Here is a 17,851-nt window from a genome sequence, read left to right on the forward strand (position 1 = left end):
TTTGCTTTCATTGTGGCAAGGTTAGCCATTTGGGCAAGAAACTGCTTTTGCCTTGACTGCTTGAATGTATGCTATATAAACTGGAATATAAACTGGACATGCAGGACCCACAGGAAAGTGACTGCTGAACTTTGCCAAAAACAAGGCAGGATGGTCTTTCAGGGTTCCTGCTTCACAGAAGAACTGCAGGAAAGTGACTGACAAACTGCCAATATCGGCAGGACAGTCTTTCAAATTTCTTGCTTCACTGAAAAGTCTGCCAGCTACTGTGGTCCTATAGGCTGATGATAGATGCCCCAAAGTTGCAGAGGAACTTTGGGTGACTGTCCAGGCAGTCAGATGTCTCTGTCATTTTTAGAGTTTTGGGAAGTTGTTTGCAATGCACTTTTTGTTTATTTAAATAATATTATATCCTTCTGGTGCCTTTGATGGAGTTGAAGACTAGATAGTTATAGTTGCAGTTTTCCTTAGATATGATAGAAAGTAAGTCAGATATAAAATTCTGTATTCACTAAGATAGGATAGATAATACATTATTTTCTCTGAATTTGCTGAAATGCAAATGGACAGAATATTGTAAATTAATTCTTACTTGATAACTGTTTTTGTTGTATATAGTTTTACCATGTTAAAGTTAAAATCTTCCTTTTTATTTAGACAAAAAGGGGGAAATGTGGTAGAATATTATTTTAAGGCATGTGACTTTTGTTTATGTTGCCTTTGTTTAACCTGATGAAGTTGTGATTCTTTGCCTGTCTAAAACACCTGATGGTCTCCTAAAGAGCTGAACGGCCAATAGGGGGCAGGAGCAAGGATTGACGAGGCTGGCAGACAGAGACTATAAAGAGGAACAACGAGGAAGGAGAAGGAGCAAGAAGAGAAGAAGGGGAGGAGGGCATCAGGGGCCAGCCACCTAGCCAGCTACAGAGTAAGAATGAAAGTAAGATATACAGAAGAAAAGGAAAAAGCCCAGAGGCAAAAGGTAGTTGGGTTAATTTAAGAAAAGAAAAGCTGGCTAGCAACAAGCCAAGCTATGGCCAGGCATTCATAACTAATAAGCCTCCATGTGTGATTTACTTGGGAGCTGGGTGGCGGGACCCACAAAAAGGCTAAAGACCCAAAAGAGTGAGAGCAAAAACATTTCAAACAATACAAATACTGGGCAATAGAGAACCTGGAAAGGGCCGTGTCTCAGTCTCCTACAAAAGCCCAGAGAGGGTAAGTGTCTTGCCTATTGTTGCACAGCTTGTGAATTGGGACCAGATCCTGGCTTCTTGTCAAACCCTCCCAGGACTCCTCCAAATGTGTGCCCTGAGAACAACATCCATAAGAGACACAGGTATCTCTTTACTTTGGATGAAAGTGCTTATGACCACAATCTCCTTTGCTATCCAAACAAAATCTCCAGAAGAAGGGGTGGGGCATGTTGAAGAGTGCTTGTCTAGCATTCCTGGAACTCCATCCCCAGTATTGCATAAACCAGTTGGGGTAGTGTGCACCTGTAATACCAGCTCTGAGGAGGTGTTGGAGGCAGGTGGATCAGAAGTTCAAGGCCATCCTCAGATATATAGTGAACTCAAGGTCAGTCTGGATTACACCAGACTCTGTCTCAAAGCAGGACTGGAAGGAGGTAAGATGGGTATGATTTCCATTGTGTCTCTAGTAGAGGTGCTGGCACATCATAGCTATTGGGTACCAGAGATTTTGATGATAACGATAAAGTTCATATTAGGCACATCACAGTTACTGTCACATTCTAGACTACAGTTCTAGAGGTGACCACAAACTGTCTTAGGACATTGGCACTCTTAGCAATCTTCTTTGATGAATGTTTGTTTGTTTGGGACAGAGTCTCACTATGTAGCCCCTGCTGGCCTGGAACTTGATATGTAGACCAGGCTAGCCTCGATTCACACAGACCTGCCTGCCTCTGCCTCCCAAGTGCTGTTATTAGAGGCAAACACCACCACCCTGGTCCTTATTTTCTACTTTTGTGACATTAAACCTAGAGTCAGAGTCCCAGAGAGGAGAGTCTAACTGAGCTTGGGTTTTGGGCTCATCCCTTGACTGAAGGAGAGCGGGACAATTTTAGTAGTTGTCTAGCTATGGCCATAGACAGTGGGGGCAGAAGGCCACCCTGAAAGTAATGGGTGCTTCTAGTAAGAGAGAGGTATGGAAGCACACAGGCATAGACAGTGTTTTTGATTGATTTACACTCCATCTGTACTCTGTCCACTATGGAACTACAACTCATATGTGACTCTTTACATCTAAACTTAACTATAAATAAACTTGAAAAGCTAGGGCCCCGGTAACACTAGCCACATTGCATATACTTAGTAGCCTTATCTGGCTACTGCGATGAACAGCCTAGGCTTCAGAACCTTTCTACTACCACAGAGACTCTACTAGACAGTGCTCTTCCATTTCCACTTAGAACTCAGTTTTTCCTCCTTTTATTCCCCCCACACTCCCTTCCCTTGACAATCACATGTGTCCGGCTGTTCTCAAACTCACTCCACAGCCATGGCTGACCTTGAACTCCTGATCTTCCTGCCTCTACCTGCTGGCTGGTAGAGGGTTACAGGAGGGTGCCTCCCACCCAGTAACTTTCTCTTTCACCCATTATGAACATGGAAACAACAAAAGAGGTGAATCATGATCTCAACTCACGAAGGCACCAAGTCTATGCTAAGTGGAAGTCGATGAGAATCACAGGCTCTGGGGACACTTGGGAACAACCTTAGAGCTCTTTTGGCAAAGTGGATTGCAGGTTAGACTCACCCAGGGAGCTCTCAGAATCCCTGATAACCTGGGCTCCAGCCAGCAGAATGCTGAGAAACACTGCATATGTGTGTATGCACCATGCGTGTAGATCTGCTGTCTTCAGAGGCCAGAAGAAGGCATCGGATCCCCCTGAAACTGGAGTTACAGATGATTGTGAAACTGCCATGTAGGTGCTGGGATTTGAACCTGGGTCCTCTGAAAGAGAAGCTGGTGCTCTTGACCACTGAGCCATCTCTCTAGCCCCCATTCCAGGGTTCTTAAAAGGAACACAAGAGAATCCTCTCTGGATTTGGCAGCTGTCTGAATTGAATGCAGAATTCCTAGAGAACAAACGAAACCTTCCTTGATCCAAACAGAATCTAATCTGTTTTATAATGAAGTACCAAAGAAACTTCTGGGATGGGGTCTTCTTTCAGTTACTTTTCCCTCAAACTGTTCCCATGGTTTGTTCATTATTGAGCTAATGAAGCGGGCAACATCTCTATAAAGATAACCACTCTTTACGAAACAGGGCAGTTGCTTCACACATAGTTTCCTATAAGGCACAGGGCAATCTTGCAGGGCAGGTGCGACTGACACCAGCTTCCAGACAAGCAAACTGAGTCACAGGTGCTGAGAGTTCTAACTTGTCTATGTTCACATAGCTGGGATTCCAGCTCCAGCATGTACCTGTTCTCCCTCACTGACCCAGAGCTGAGTGCCGGGCCAGGAGCCAGGCTCCTAGCTTCACTCTGCCCTGGGTCTTCCCAGGGAAGAAGACTCAGTGTAGGTGAGGTGCAGGTCCTGCTGTGTGTATCAGCAGAAGCCCAAATGCTGAGGCAATCTGGGCAGTTGTCACCTGTCCTCAGCAAGAGTCCCAGGGTCCTGAAAGGAAAGGGGGATTTCGAGATATGTTGGGGGTGAGAGAAAGGAGTGGAGTTATTCTAGTAGATGGATTCCTTGCTCTTGGGAGTTTGGCACAGGCAGCTGAGACCACTGCTGTACCTGGAGTGGTTTAGCTCTAGGCACCCAGTAGTTATGGTGCATGCTTGGTGGATGCATTATCTATACTTGGCTTGGATCCCCATGAGATGGTAGACTGTGTCACCATGTATTTTTGCAGTCTGAGCCCCTATCTAGGTACTTCAACCTAGCAACCTAGCCTGGGCAACCTAGCCTGGCCTCCGGGGCCGTAAAGAGGCAGGGCACACTGTGTTCCACTACAAAGGACTCCACCCTTGCTATCCTCTGAGGACCACCTCATACAATAATAGGAGATCTACACCTTGGATGACACCAAGGGACAGACTTAGAATAGATCAGGTCTTGTTTGCCTGTCATTCAACAGGTCCACATACAAGCAAAGCATGACTAGTGATGGAATTAGTGATGTCATTGCCGGAAGTGCCTTTAGAAAGCTCCCTATCCAGCTCTCGATTCACAGATGGGAGCTGAGGTCGGCAAAGTGGAAGGATGTGTTTTGGATTGCACAGACAGGCAGGGTAAGGAGCATGGTGGTGCACACCTGCTTCAGCACTTGGAGGCAGGAGGATTTGAAGTTCAAGGTCATTCTCAGCTGCATAGCAAGTTCAGAGCCATCCTGCACAGCATGAGACCATGTCTCAAGAAACAAACGAAGGCCAGTGAGGTGGCTCTGCAGGTGAGGCGCCTGCTGCCAAGCCTGACTCCTTAAGTTCAATTCCTGGGATTCACATGGCAGAGGGAGAGAACTGAATTCACAAGCTGTTCTCTGACCTCTGCATGTATACCCTCCAGCATGAAGAAATAAAATGTAATAAAAACAAACAAAAATAACCAAAACTTATAACAAACCTATGGATGTTGGTGGTGGGACTCATTTTGGGCCTCTGGACCACTCATACCTGGCTCAGCCTGCCTTTCTTTACCAAGGTGTTCTTTAGCATCAGAGAGGCTGGCTCTAGGAGAACGCTTGAGAGCTTGGCAGGAGCAATGGACGAAGAGGTTTTGTTTCAGGTGTGACTGAGCTGTGTGAAGCAAGGGGTGGGTGAGAAAAGTCCTCTTTCAGTCCAGGGGACAGGGTGGCCTGTCGCTGCCCCAGGGTCAGGGCTGCTCATGGGTTACAAGATTTGTTTTTGTTTCATTTGGGTTGCTGTGATAAAAATAGCTGACAAAAGTGACCCGGGGAAGAAAGGGTTTGTTTTTATGTGTATGAGTGTTTTGCCGGCATGTATGTAAGTGCACCGTGTGGAGGCCAGAAGTTGGTGTCAGATCCCCTGGATCTAGAGCCACAAATAGTGGGTGCTGAGAATCAACCCCAGATCCTCTGCAAGAGCAGCATGTGCTCTTAACTTTTGAGCCATCTCTCCAGCTCCAAAAGAGCTCCATTTAGCAAAAGTTCCAGGCTCTAGTCAGCCACTGTGGGGAAGTCACAATGCCCGGAACTTGAGGGACTTGGTCACATCACATCCACAATCAAGAACAGAGAGCAATGGATGCATACATGCATGGATGCATACATGCGTGCTGGTGCTCAGTTCACTTACATAGTTTGGTATCTCCCTGCGGAGGGGATGGAGCTGCCCATAGTGGGTGGGACTTTCCACCTCAATTAAGGCAATTAAGATAATCCACCACAGACAAGCCCATAGGCAACTTGATCTAAGCAATTGAGATTCCCTTTCCACATGGTTCCATACTGTGTCAAGCTGACAACCAAAGCTAACCATCACAACCCCACCCCTCGTCAAATTGGCACCCAGACACATCACTTTTAAGCCATAACTTTCCATCCTTTATTCCCAAAGTCTTGTGTTTATCTCATAATGTAAAATACAGCACCTTAAAAGTCCATGGGCTTTAAAAATTCAATACAAGTCCAAAAGTCTTTTAACTGTGAGTTCCTACACCTGCCCCCCCCCACCAAAAAAAGCATTACATACTCCTAACATATAGTAATGTGTTCTCATTTCAAAACGGAAGATCCAGGGCATAGCAACGAATAATCACACTAAAGAGAAATGAAAAGCCAACAGGGAAAACATCAAATTTAGTGTCTCAATGTCATCATCTGGGGCTTGTCATGTGATTGGCTGGGCTCCTTAGAGAACAGCCTTTAGTCTCTGGCATCTCCAATGCTGGGTTCTCCATGGCAGCTTAGGCTTCCCCTTCAGAGCTTCCACAAGGGCTTCTCAGGCACTCTCCAAAGAGGCTTCAACAGTGCCACACATTGCCCCGCTTTGGCTGCACTTGGTGAACCATTCGATCTTGCGTCTTTTATGCCTCCAAAACCAGTCCACATGGGCAATACCTATGGCATTGCCAAATTCTGCTGCCAGCTCGAGATGTTGCCTGGATCCTTGAAGGATCAGCTTCTGATCGGTTCTGACTCCAGGGGACTTTTCCTTTAAGCAGTTGCTTTTGAGAAGCAGGGAACCCCTTTAGCTTAGATTTTTTTTCATTTAAATGAATTTGAATATTCAAAAGATGGAGCCTTCTCCGAGGTATAGGATTTTTCCCAGAGGATGGATACTTTCCCATGCTCCCAGGGTAGCATGGGGTGTTTCATACTGGTCTCTCTCAGCTGCTTCTTCAGCACCAGCTTTAGGACAGCCAGGAGAATTCCCCCACCCCACCCCCATGGGCTCATATATTTGAATACTTGGTCCTGAGTTGGTGGAACTGTTTGGAAAGAGTTAGGCAGTGTGACCTTGTTGGAGGAGGTGTGTCACTGGGAGTATGCTTTGAAGTTTTAAAAGACTTACTCTGTTCCCTGGTCTCCTCCCCCTCTCTCTCTCCATCCCTCCCTCTCTCCCCTCCCTTTCCCACTCGCTGATGAAAGTGTAAGCTCTCAGCTATTCTTGCCACTATGCCTTTAGTCTATCACCATGGACTCTTACCCCCTGGAACCGTAAGCTCCAAATTAAACATTTTCTTCATAAGTTTCCTTGGTCACAGTATTTTAGCACAGCAGTAGAAAGTAGCTAAGACATCATACCACCTTGAAATTTCTTCTGCCAGACAAATCAGTTCATCACCTTCAAGCTCACTCTCAGGACACAGGTAGAATGCAGTTAGAGTCTTAGCCACAACATCACATGAATGATCCCATCCCAGCCCCCACAGGATCCTTGTTCTTACTGTAACCACACACACTTCCACTGTCTGTCTGTGCCTTTCTCAGCGGTCCATCGCTGTGTGAACCCCACAGAGGCGGGAGCTTGAGGGAACTGGTTATATCGCATCCATAATCATGAACAGAGGGCATTGAATGTGAGCATGTTCACTTATTTGCTTGCTTGTGCTCATTGTCCACTTACACAGTTCAGAATCTCCTGCCTGGGAAATGATGCCATCCATAGCGGGCAGGTCTTTCAGGTAATTACAATAATCCCCCACAGACGTGCCCTTGAACCTACTTGATCTAGACAATGAGATTCTCTTCCCAGATGACTCTATACCAGTGAGTCTTAACCTTCCTGATGCTGTGACCCTTTAATACAGTTCCTCATGTTGTGGTGATCCCCAATCATAAAGTTATTTTCATTGCTACTTTATAATTTTGCTACTGTTATGAATCATAATGTAAATATCTGTGTTTTCCAGTGGTCTTTGGTGACCCTTGTGAAAGGGTAGTTCAATTCCAAAGGGGTCATGACCACAGGTTGAGAAGCACTGCCCTATGGTATATGAGTTCGACAATTACAGCCTCGCTATACCCCACTAATCCCTGGCCCTTGTGGGATCAGTCTGTTTCAAGCCCCTCCCCTTTCCAGGGCTCTTTTAGTGAATACACTTTATCATGCATAATGGCCACCAACTGCTGATGCTCACCTAGCACTGTGGGGAGCGGTTTTACGATGATAACTTTATTATTGTGAGGTCTGGAGTCCTCATGGCACCCAGAAAGAGGTCTTCTAGACATCTTTTTCTACACCAGAGAATATGGGGGTGAGAAGAAGCACACAAGTTCCCAGTCTTGCTAGGTGTGGCAGAGAAACAGAATACAGACCAGCTAAGCACTTAAAAAAAAAATCATTGTGCTTTGCTGGCTTCCCAGAATGCCCCTCCCCAGTGTGCTTCCCTCTGGCATTTACTGTCTCTCTTCAATGAAGGCATAGGAGGTCTATGGGAAGCAGCTGGTTCTAGCAGGCTTGACAGGACGGGGTTGTGGGCGGTGGGTCATTGGGTGGGAGGTAGCCCATCGGTTGGGCTGAGGAAGGGGACACAGTTTCTAGTGGCTTCTTTCCCAGTATCCAGTAATTATCTAGCTAGTGTGGTGTCCTGCAGTTGGGGAGGACTTCCTGGAAACAGGGCAGGGTGCCCAGGCAGGCAAATGGGTGGCATATGTGCTCCAGCCCAAGATACGATGGGCTTGTGATTGTGCATCTGTACACAGTGTCTATTACAGCAGGATGCAGAGAATAATCACAGTATGCGGGATTGGGCTCTGAGACCATCTGTATCCCTTCTCTCTGGGAACATGGCTTCTGGAGGAAAATTGACAATGAAGCTTGCAGGAGGTGATTGGCCCTCTCAGAGTCAGGGTAGCAGGTGCCAACAGGTAGACAGATGACAGGTAAGTAAATAGTAGATGACCGACCCCTTCAAAGAAACTTTGACACTCTGGTTTGTCAAGTTCATATATGAACTTTATTTACTCCCTTACAACTGTAGGAAAGACATAGGAGTGAGCCATAGGATGAGTCAGTCCCTGGAGATGAAAAGGAAGGACTGCTGGCCCGCCCCTGCCCAGCATTGGCAGGCTATGTCAAAGACCATATGACCATCAGGTCCCATGGTTTTATTAAACCAAATCAAGGCTAAAGTGACATCTTGACAGTGTTTGGTGTGGGAAGCCATACCATCTTCAAGTTGAGTGCGTTCCGGAAAAAGCTACAGGCTTCTTACACACAGATGGCTGGGTGTTGCCAGGCAATCACTCTTCCATATCTCGGGTGGCCTCTGAGAATCTACATTTCTGACAAGCTCATGGTGGCTTTTGGTTGGCTCAAAGTTGCGCTTTGAGATATATTATGCTAGATCAGAACTTTCAAAAAGGCGGAACTGGGCAGAGGAAATACTCTAGCAGGTAAAGGTGCTTGAGGCCAACTTGATGACCTGAGTTTGTCCCCCAGGACCTACACAGTGAGAAGAGAGAAAAGACTCCCACAAGTTACCCTCTGACCTCATCTGCACACGTTCATGCATGCGCAGACACAAGACAAACAAATGGAAAGTTGGAAAAGGGAGGCAAGAGGCTTGGAGATGGCTCAGTAGTTAAGAGCTCTTGCTGTGCTTCCTGAGCATCCACATGGCAGCTCATAGCTGTCTGTAACCTCAGTTCCAGGATTTGATGCCCTCCCTCCTCTGGCCTCTGCAGGGACCAAGTACACATGTGGTGTGCAGACATACATGCTAATGAAAATACCTAGGCACATAAACTAAAAGCAGGTACATCTTAAGAAAGGAGGGGGCAAGACTATGGGAGCATGAAATAAATTTCAGTTACGATTTTTTATTTAATTTCTTAATTAATGAGAAAGCTGGAGAGTTGTTAAAACCTGGTACATGTAAAGAGACAGATGTATTGGCAAGGAGACGGCTAAGTCATTAAATTGCTTGCCTGCCAAGCATGAGAACCTGGGTTCAGTTCCCTAGAATCCATGCAAAAAGCTGGATGCCATGATACATGCTTATTATCCTGGAGCTGATGCGGTGGAGACAGACAGACCCCTGAGGTTCACTGGCTAGACAGCCTAACAGAATTAATGCGTTATCTAGGCCAGCAAGAGCCCTATGTCAAAAACAAGAGGGATGATGTCTAAGGATGACAGCCGAGGGCCGAGGTTGTCTTCTGGCTTCTCCATGAACCTGTACACACATGAACATGCATGGGAGAGAGGGGGGGAGAGGGAGGGAAGGAGGGAGAGTGAGAGGGAGGGAAGGAGGGAGGGAGGGAGAGACAGATGAAGTTACCAATGAACACAAAATGGCTTAGTATCCTATGACTTGAAGTGGGATTTATCTTTTTAAAAGGCACGTGTGTGTCTACTGAGCAAAATTCACTGTGTAGTGCTATAGTTTGGGTCTTGAGTGGCCCTCAAGGATGCCTATCTTAGAGGCTTGATCCTCAATTGTGCTAGTAGGAGTTGGTGGGACTGTAAGAGGTAGGGTCTGGTGAGAAGTCCTTAGGACATTAAAGGTGTGCCCTCAAAGGGGACTGTGGGACCCTTGCCCTCCCCCTTCTTCCTTCTATCCATGAACTGAGCAGTTCTGCTCTGCCATGCCCCACAGCATGCAGCCTGCCACAGGTCCAAAAGCAACAGGCCAACCAATCAACAACTACTGCAACCAGCCAAAATGACCCCTTTCTCTTCATAAGTGGATTATCATCTGTCTTTCCCTCCCTCAGGTATATTATAATTGCTAGAAAGTTGACTAACAGACATATTTATGGATAAAAATAATTTGTGTTATCATCAGCTTGCTACAATTTAACTTCTATCCTTACAGGGTAAGTGAAATAGTCAACCTTAGGTACATGCCCCTATGGGGTCAGATTGGATTAGAGAACTCCTGAGTCATCTGGAGAGCTTGTTAGACACAAATTACTGCGCCTCGATCCCAGACTCATTGCCGCTTTGGTCAACTAGAGACCCAAGAGACTAGAACGTTTCTCAAGTCAGGTTAATGTCCCAAAGACTCATTCTTCGCCACTTTCTTCTCTATATTATTGGAGCAAGGAAAGGGATGAGAACCAGGTGTGTGACTGGCAGGGCTGGGCAGGCGAAGGAGGGCACTGGAAGGCTTGGCAGGGGTAGGGTCACCAGTTTAGACCCAGAGACACCAAATGTCAGAGAACCCCTTCCGGGAAGCACCAATGTCTTGCCTTTATTCTTCAGCAGTTGAGGAGTCTTGTGAAGACAGGAGGGAGACCTGAGCACCTCAAAGGATTCCACCCTCCACTGAGGGCTGATGGATGCACTGGATTCTCAGATACAGCTTGGGAAGCGCTTCCATTCAGTGAGATCTTGTAGAGATACAAGGGATAAGGACATTTCTTCTCCTAAGGCCATCTAGTGGCTGTTGGATAAAAGACATCCAGATAGATTTTTTTTTTTTTTTTTTTTTTTTTTTTTTTTTTTTTTTTTTGTAGACCAGGCTGGCCTCAAACTCACAGAGATCTGCCTGCCTCTGCCTCCCGAGTGCTGGGATTAAAGGCATGAGCCATCAATGCCCGGCAAAATAGAAAATTCTTAAGGAGTTTATTTCAGGCCAGTAAATTAATTCTCTTCCTGGTCACCAATGTGACTTATTGGTTGTGTGACCTCAGCATCTTGAGTTGATCAGTAGTTGTTGGGTGTTTTTCTGCTTTCCAAAATGATGCGCTTAGTGATGTTGGTGAAAATAGTCTCAAATTCATATCACATTCTCCATTTTTGCAGAGTATTTCCTCCAGACATTATCTTATTCAATTAAGATTTTTGTTAATGTTTGTCTATCCCAACATCTTAAAACATCCCATCTTAAAAATGTCAGGTATTTTTTCATAGAAGAGTTCTTTGAAAATGGGTTCATCATTGAAAGAGATTGAAATCTGGATCTATTAGAGGCTAATCCTTGTTCATGGGCAGAAAGACTTAAGACTGCACAGATACTAGTTATATCCAAATTAATCTTTACATCCAAGGCAATCCTTATCAAAATGTTTCAAAATGTATCAAAATGCTGGTAGATTCTCTCTCTCTCTCTCTCTCTCTCTCTCTCTCTCTCTCTCTCTCTCTCTCTCTCTGTGTGTGTGTGTGTGTGTGTGTTCACTATGTAGCCTTGGCTGGCTGTGAATTCACAGAGATTGGCCTACCTTGGCTTCCTGAGTACTGGGATTAAAGAAAGGCGTGCATCACTATGCCTGGATTCTGGTAGATTTTATTTTGTGGAAATTGATAAGATGTCTTACAAAACTCACAGAATTCAAAAGGCCAAGAAGGATAAGGCAATTTAGAAGAAGGAGGAAGAAAAGGAGGAGGAGGAGAAGAAGCAGAAAGTGGGAAGGTATATACCAGAAGAACCAAGACTTACTATAAAACTGTAGTGGCAGGAAGATGTGATGTTCCTCTCCTTGCCTGCTGTTTGGATAGTCCTGGGGGTTGGGCCCTAGGATTTTTGTGTGCAGGAAGCTGAGGTTGCACAAACTTCTGTGGCATCGTTCCATTATCTAAACCAGATTGGAGTGTGCATTATTATAGGATCTGTGTTCATGTCAGTCATCACTGGTGACCCAAGGACTACTACCAAAGGTTGCAGCTGGTAGACACTGCCTCCTGTCTCTGGCTTGGTTCTCCCCATCAGGCTTTGGTTTGCCTAGCTGTGCTCTTGCAGGTGCTACAGCCCTATGCTCTTGGAGGGCTCTGAAGCAAGTGCAATCCCTTGCAGAACAAGTCCGTAGGTCATAGGTGGGAATAGCAGTAGATGTCCTGACTCCAGTAGGCCTCTAAGGCTGGAGTCAAAAGTCTCTAGTGCTGAGGCAAAACTGAGTCGCTACTCAAGTTGCATAGGCCGACTCCAGCCAGATCCCTGTGGGCAGTAGAAGCTTCAAGTGGAGAGCCAGTCCCCAAGTCTTCCTTTTTTTCCTCTGTTGAGATCTGGTGGTTTTCTGTAGTGTAGCTAATAGAACATCTGTATTTACCAGGAGTCAGCTGGACCCTCTCTGGCTATGGAAGAACTGCAAAGGGATTATGATCGGGGTACATGATAAGGAATTTCCAGAGAATCAACAAAAATATTACATATGTGTGTGTGTGGGGGGGATTAGAGATAAGGCTAATTAGGGAAGAGCTGTCAAAAAGTTACCAACAGTTCCAGGTGCTCCAGGGGTACTTGCTGTGGGTTGTAACCTATTGCTTTGTCCAGTCACCCACTGCAAAGCCCAGGCTCTCCTGCATCTGGGGTTTGTGTCACCCCTGTGTCTCCCTTGCCACCAAGGCTTGACATATTGGGCTAGTGGCTCCCTGTCAGGTGGGAAGCTCCACACTGGGAACCCCTACTACCCACATCACAAGGACCACGGCACGTCCAAAACACACCACACACAACAAAGCATTTTGTTATCGTTTCTGATCTGGGTGTCCCCCCAAAGTCGCATGTGTTGAAAGCTTGGTCACCAGTCTGTGATGCTACTGGGAGGTGGTGTGACCTTCAGGAGGTGAGGTCTAGTGGGCATACTGTTACCTCAGCCCCCCTTGTTTGTCTTCCAGTCTCTGGAAGGTGAACAGGCCCCCTTCACCATGTGTCCCAACAGATTTACTGTGCTGCCTAAAGCAACCAGAGCCAAATGATCATGGAATAAAAGCTGCGGAACCACAAGCCAAAATAAAATGTTTTCCTCTAAGTTGTTTATCTCAGATGTTTCGTCATAGTGATAAAAAGCTAACATAACTCTGGCATTTCAAACCTCAATGGCTCCCAATGAAAAAAGACAGTCATGGTCTGTCCATTACTATTGCTATAATGGATACCATGACCAAAAGCACCTTGGCAAGGAAAGGGTTTATTTCACTCACGGTGTCATATAACAGTTGATCAACAAAAGCATTGAAGGCAGGAACTCAAGTAGGGCGGGAACCTGGAGACAGGAGCTGATACAGAGGCCATGGAGAGGTGCTGCTTACTGGCTTGCTCCCATGGCTTGTTCAGCCTGCTTTTTTATAGAACCCAGGATCACCAGCCCAGGGATGGCATCACCCACTCTGCGCCCTCCCCATTAATCACTAGTTATGAAAATACTCCCCAGGCTTGCCTACAGCCTGATCTTATGGCAGCATTTTCTCAATTGAGGCTTCCTCCTCTCTGATGACTTCAGTTTGTGTCAAGTTGACATAAAACTAATCAGCACACAGCCCCAGCTCCTCAGGTAGGCTCTTTGACTTTTCCTGCCTGCCCTGCTACCCTTGCCTTCAGCTGCACTCACCAAACCTTCTGGACACCTTCAGTAGCTGGAGTGACTCGAGTCTTAGAATCTGGGCATTAGTGTATCTCCTGCCTGCTCCATTTTTTCCCCTCCCTTTTCCTTCCTTGACCAACGATTTACCTCCCACGATTCAGTTTAATGGCTGTGACTCAGAACAGCCAGGGCTCTTGACTCCTTAGATGGTGTGATTCCCTGCCATACACTCTTTGAGCCACCATCACTCCTGAGTTCCAGGGCCTTTACTCAGTGTCTGTCCTTCCAGCATCCTGAGATTGGGGACTATCTGTGTGATGTGCTCCTAGAACCATACCCGGCACCAGGTAAGTGCTCAATCAACAGTGTCTGAACATTTTAGCATATAAATGAATGTACAAATTAACGATACCTGTTTGGGAGACTGATTCAGTAGTATTGGACCCATCAAGTCTTACCTAACTCTACCTTTGGCAAAGATCACCAGTTTATGATATATTTGGTTTCATATCTGAAATTCTGGCAAGGGCTGGGTTAGTGACTCTCTATCATCACCCAAACCTGTCCACCTTGTGCAAATGTGTGTCAGACTGGATGAGAGATTGTGTCTAGAACAAGGCCAGCCCTTCTCCACTCCTGGAAATAAGAGCGGTGTGGACTGACAGTGTCATCATTGCATGTAAAGAACCAGACAGACCCATTCTCATTGGCTACTTGGCCCTGAAAACCAGAGGTTTATTTTTAAGCTGGTTGGGCCTAGCAGGAAGTCCTCTGTGGGCAAAACCACAAATGCCAAGGACAGCTGGAGGATGCTGCCCTAGAGCTGTGCTTCTCAGCCCTCCTAACGCTGTGGCCCTTTAGTATATTGTAGTGACCACCAACAATTTAAAATTATTTTTGTTGCCACTTCATAGCTGTAATTTTACTACTGTTATGAATCATAATGTAAATATCTGTTTTCCGGCGATCATAGGAGTTCCCTGTGAAAGAGTCATTTGACCCCAAAGGGGTTGTGACCCACAGTTGAGAACCACTGCCCTATAGGCTGCATTTGTTTCTGGCTTTGTACTCAGACATTGCATGAATGGGCCATTAACATTTACCATTTTCTTGTTGTTGTTGTTCAAACAGTGCTTTGTCATCATAAAAGAATCTCTGGTATTGAAAAATTAGGAAATGAAGGTAGAGGTGGGAAATGGAATAAAAATTAGGTGCTCCTAGAACAGAGAATTCAGGGCCTATGTATCCAAAACAGAGAAGCACAGTGTTTCGTGGCCCACAGAACGGGTTAGTTTTCTTAAATGCAGAGAAACATGAATGATGGTATTGACATATGGTAATGACTCTGACAAGGTGCGGCACACCGCACATGCTCAGAGCATCCCTTAAGCCTGACTATCCTCAGATTTATGTTGATGTCATCGAAAAATAGAATTCTCAGCTTTTATTTATGGAGAGAGGGGCTCACAGAGGCAAAAGTGCCAGATGCTCAGAAAAGTCATAGTGTGGCTCTGTACAAACGGCCAGTTCTAACGATTGGTGTTTTTATGATTCCAGTTTCCTAGTACCCATGTTCATATTTATATCATTTTTACAAAGATGGCATTGTGTTTTCAGTCTTTTTAATGATTTTTAACTGTACAATGGATCTGTGTCTTTCTATATTAATGAGTGCACTTAGATTTTAAAATTTATTTTAAAATTTTACATTTATTTATGTGTGTGTGTGTGTGTGTACGCGCGCGCGCGCGCGCGCGTGCGACCGTGGTGCACATGAGGAGATCAGAGGAGAACTTGTGGGTGTCTGTTCCTTCCTTCCACCATGTGGGTCCTTGGGGTCAAATTCAGGTGCCAGGCTTGGTGGCAGACAGTTTCACTTTAAATGTGTGTGTTTTTCCTTGGTGTTTTATTTCTCATCATAAAAGCAACACATTCATTCTTAATGCCCTCATGCTGCTCCATAAGTGAATGTATTATAATACGCATAGTGAACAAACTGATTTTTGGTATTCCCGGGCTTTTGCTGTGATACATGGCAGTCACCTGGACACTGTGTTAGTAAAATCAGTGCTTTGCCCAGCACTGTCTCTTTAGGGTAAATTTCTAGATCTGTGACACTGAAATTTGATGCTGAAGGAGTTAACTACATGCCAGCACCTGAAGAAGCTACTCTGGCATGCTGGCTATTTTGAGATAAAGACACTTGAAAAACAGCAGGCTTGAGAAGGGCCTCTGGACGTGGTATTGCTTCCTCACTCAAAGGGGAGGAAATCCTTGTGTGGAGAGAAACCTTCCCTTCACCAGAAGAGGAATGTTCCCACCGGCAAGGGTAAGAGGCAGAGGAAACCATCACCTTTTTTTTTTTTTTTTTTTTTTTTTTTCAGACATGATCTTTCACTGGCCTAGGGCTCAGTAATCAGGCAAGGCTGGATAGCCAGCGAGTCCCAGGGATTCTCCTGTCTCTGTCTCCCCAACACTGGGATTACAAGAAGGCCACCACCCTTGGCTTTTTCTGCGGATTCCGGATTCCGAGGATCAGACTCAGAGCTTCAGACTTCTTCGGCAGGCACTTCCCTGACTCAGCCATTTCTCCTGCCCTTAGCTAATGTGGGATGGCCTTCTGTATGCTGAGAATGGGTTGCTTTTATTGGTTGATGAATAAATCTGTTTTGGTCAATGGCCAGGCAGAATATAGCTAGTTGGGAAATCCAAATAGAGTTACAGAGAAAAAGAAGGTGGAGTCAGAGAGAGGCCATGTAGCAAGGGGGGAGCAAGATGTGAGGTAACAAGCCAAGAGGCTAGTGGTATAATATAAACTAATAGAAATGGGTTAATTTAATTGTGAGAGTTAGTTAGTAATATGCCTGAGCCACCAGCCGTGCAATTGTAATTAACATTTAGCCTCAGAGTGATTATTTAATAAGCGGTTTTGGGAACTGGCGGGATAGATGAGAAACCTCCAACTACACTGAGCCAGACAATTAAATGGACATAAAACATATGCATAGAGAAAAGCATGCAGACTTATTTCATGCAACTTTTACATGATGCCCCGGCTCCCAGGTCAGGAGCCTTCATGATGAAAAAAAAAAAAAAGATCCTAAAATGCAGTTAGAGTTGAACATTTACACATGGAACTAGACAGAGAGTAGCCAAGTCCTGTGGAAACAAATTATAAGGGGAGGCTCAGGGGAGGTGAGGATTAACATAACACAGCCTGCACAGAGATCCCTCAATGCTAGCACCCCATTGTTACTCCCCCACCCCATTTCTTTCGCTTTTGACAAGGTCTCCTGTAGCACAGACTGTCTCCCAGTTGGATGACCTCCAACTCCTGATCTCCCTACATGGTGGGACTGCAGGCCTGCATCGCCACTGTGAACCTCCACTGTTGATGGAAATGCCACTGCAAGGGCCTCAGTCGTGTGGGAAAGTCACCTCATGCTTCAAGAAACAGAAAGAAGTTTTGGGGCACCTCCTTGTTTGGCTTCACTATTTTGACTCAAAATAGTCTCTGCAGCCAGGTGGCATGCTCTTAACTCCTTCGGTGGGAAGGAAACAGTGGGAAACAATGTCTGATTTTTTGAGGGGAAACCCTGTGTTTTCTCAAGCCTTTGTTTTGGGTTTGTTTTAACTGCACCTGCATTTCTTGCAGTGGTTTTTCACAAAGAAACTTCCTTTCCAGGGTCACAATTTTTCAACTCATGTTCTTGCCCCCAGCAGGGAAATGTTGTCAAACTCAGCCTTTGTTAGCCCACCGACATTGTTCCGCTGACATTGATGGAAATAGTCATTTCCTTTGGGAAGCCTTTGCCATGGAAACAAACTTGGAGCTTGGATCTGAATGTCTGAGTGAGATGCAGTCCTCGGGTGCTACAGCTTCTAATGGCTGCCAGCCCTTTGTCGAAGAGCTATCGAAGTTAAGGTCTGCAGGACGGGGCAAAGGAACACTGGCTTGGCTGATGCTAAGGGGCGAGGCAGAACAGGGTCGGGGCACAGATCCTTACTGCTGGGATATCTGGATTTTCAAGTCTCCCCCTGCTACTGCAAGCTGACTATTCTGAGACTCAATTTCTGCCTCTACAGAATGGGAGTGACAGTGCCGTTCACTTCCTAAGATTGTTGCAATTACTAACCAGCACACTAAGTGGTACTTACAGATGG

The sequence above is a fragment of the Cricetulus griseus genome, chromosome 5 (genome assembly GCF_003668045.3).
Source record: "Cricetulus griseus strain 17A/GY chromosome 5, alternate assembly CriGri-PICRH-1.0, whole genome shotgun sequence".
Lineage (NCBI taxonomy): Eukaryota > Metazoa > Chordata > Mammalia > Rodentia > Cricetidae > Cricetulus > Cricetulus griseus.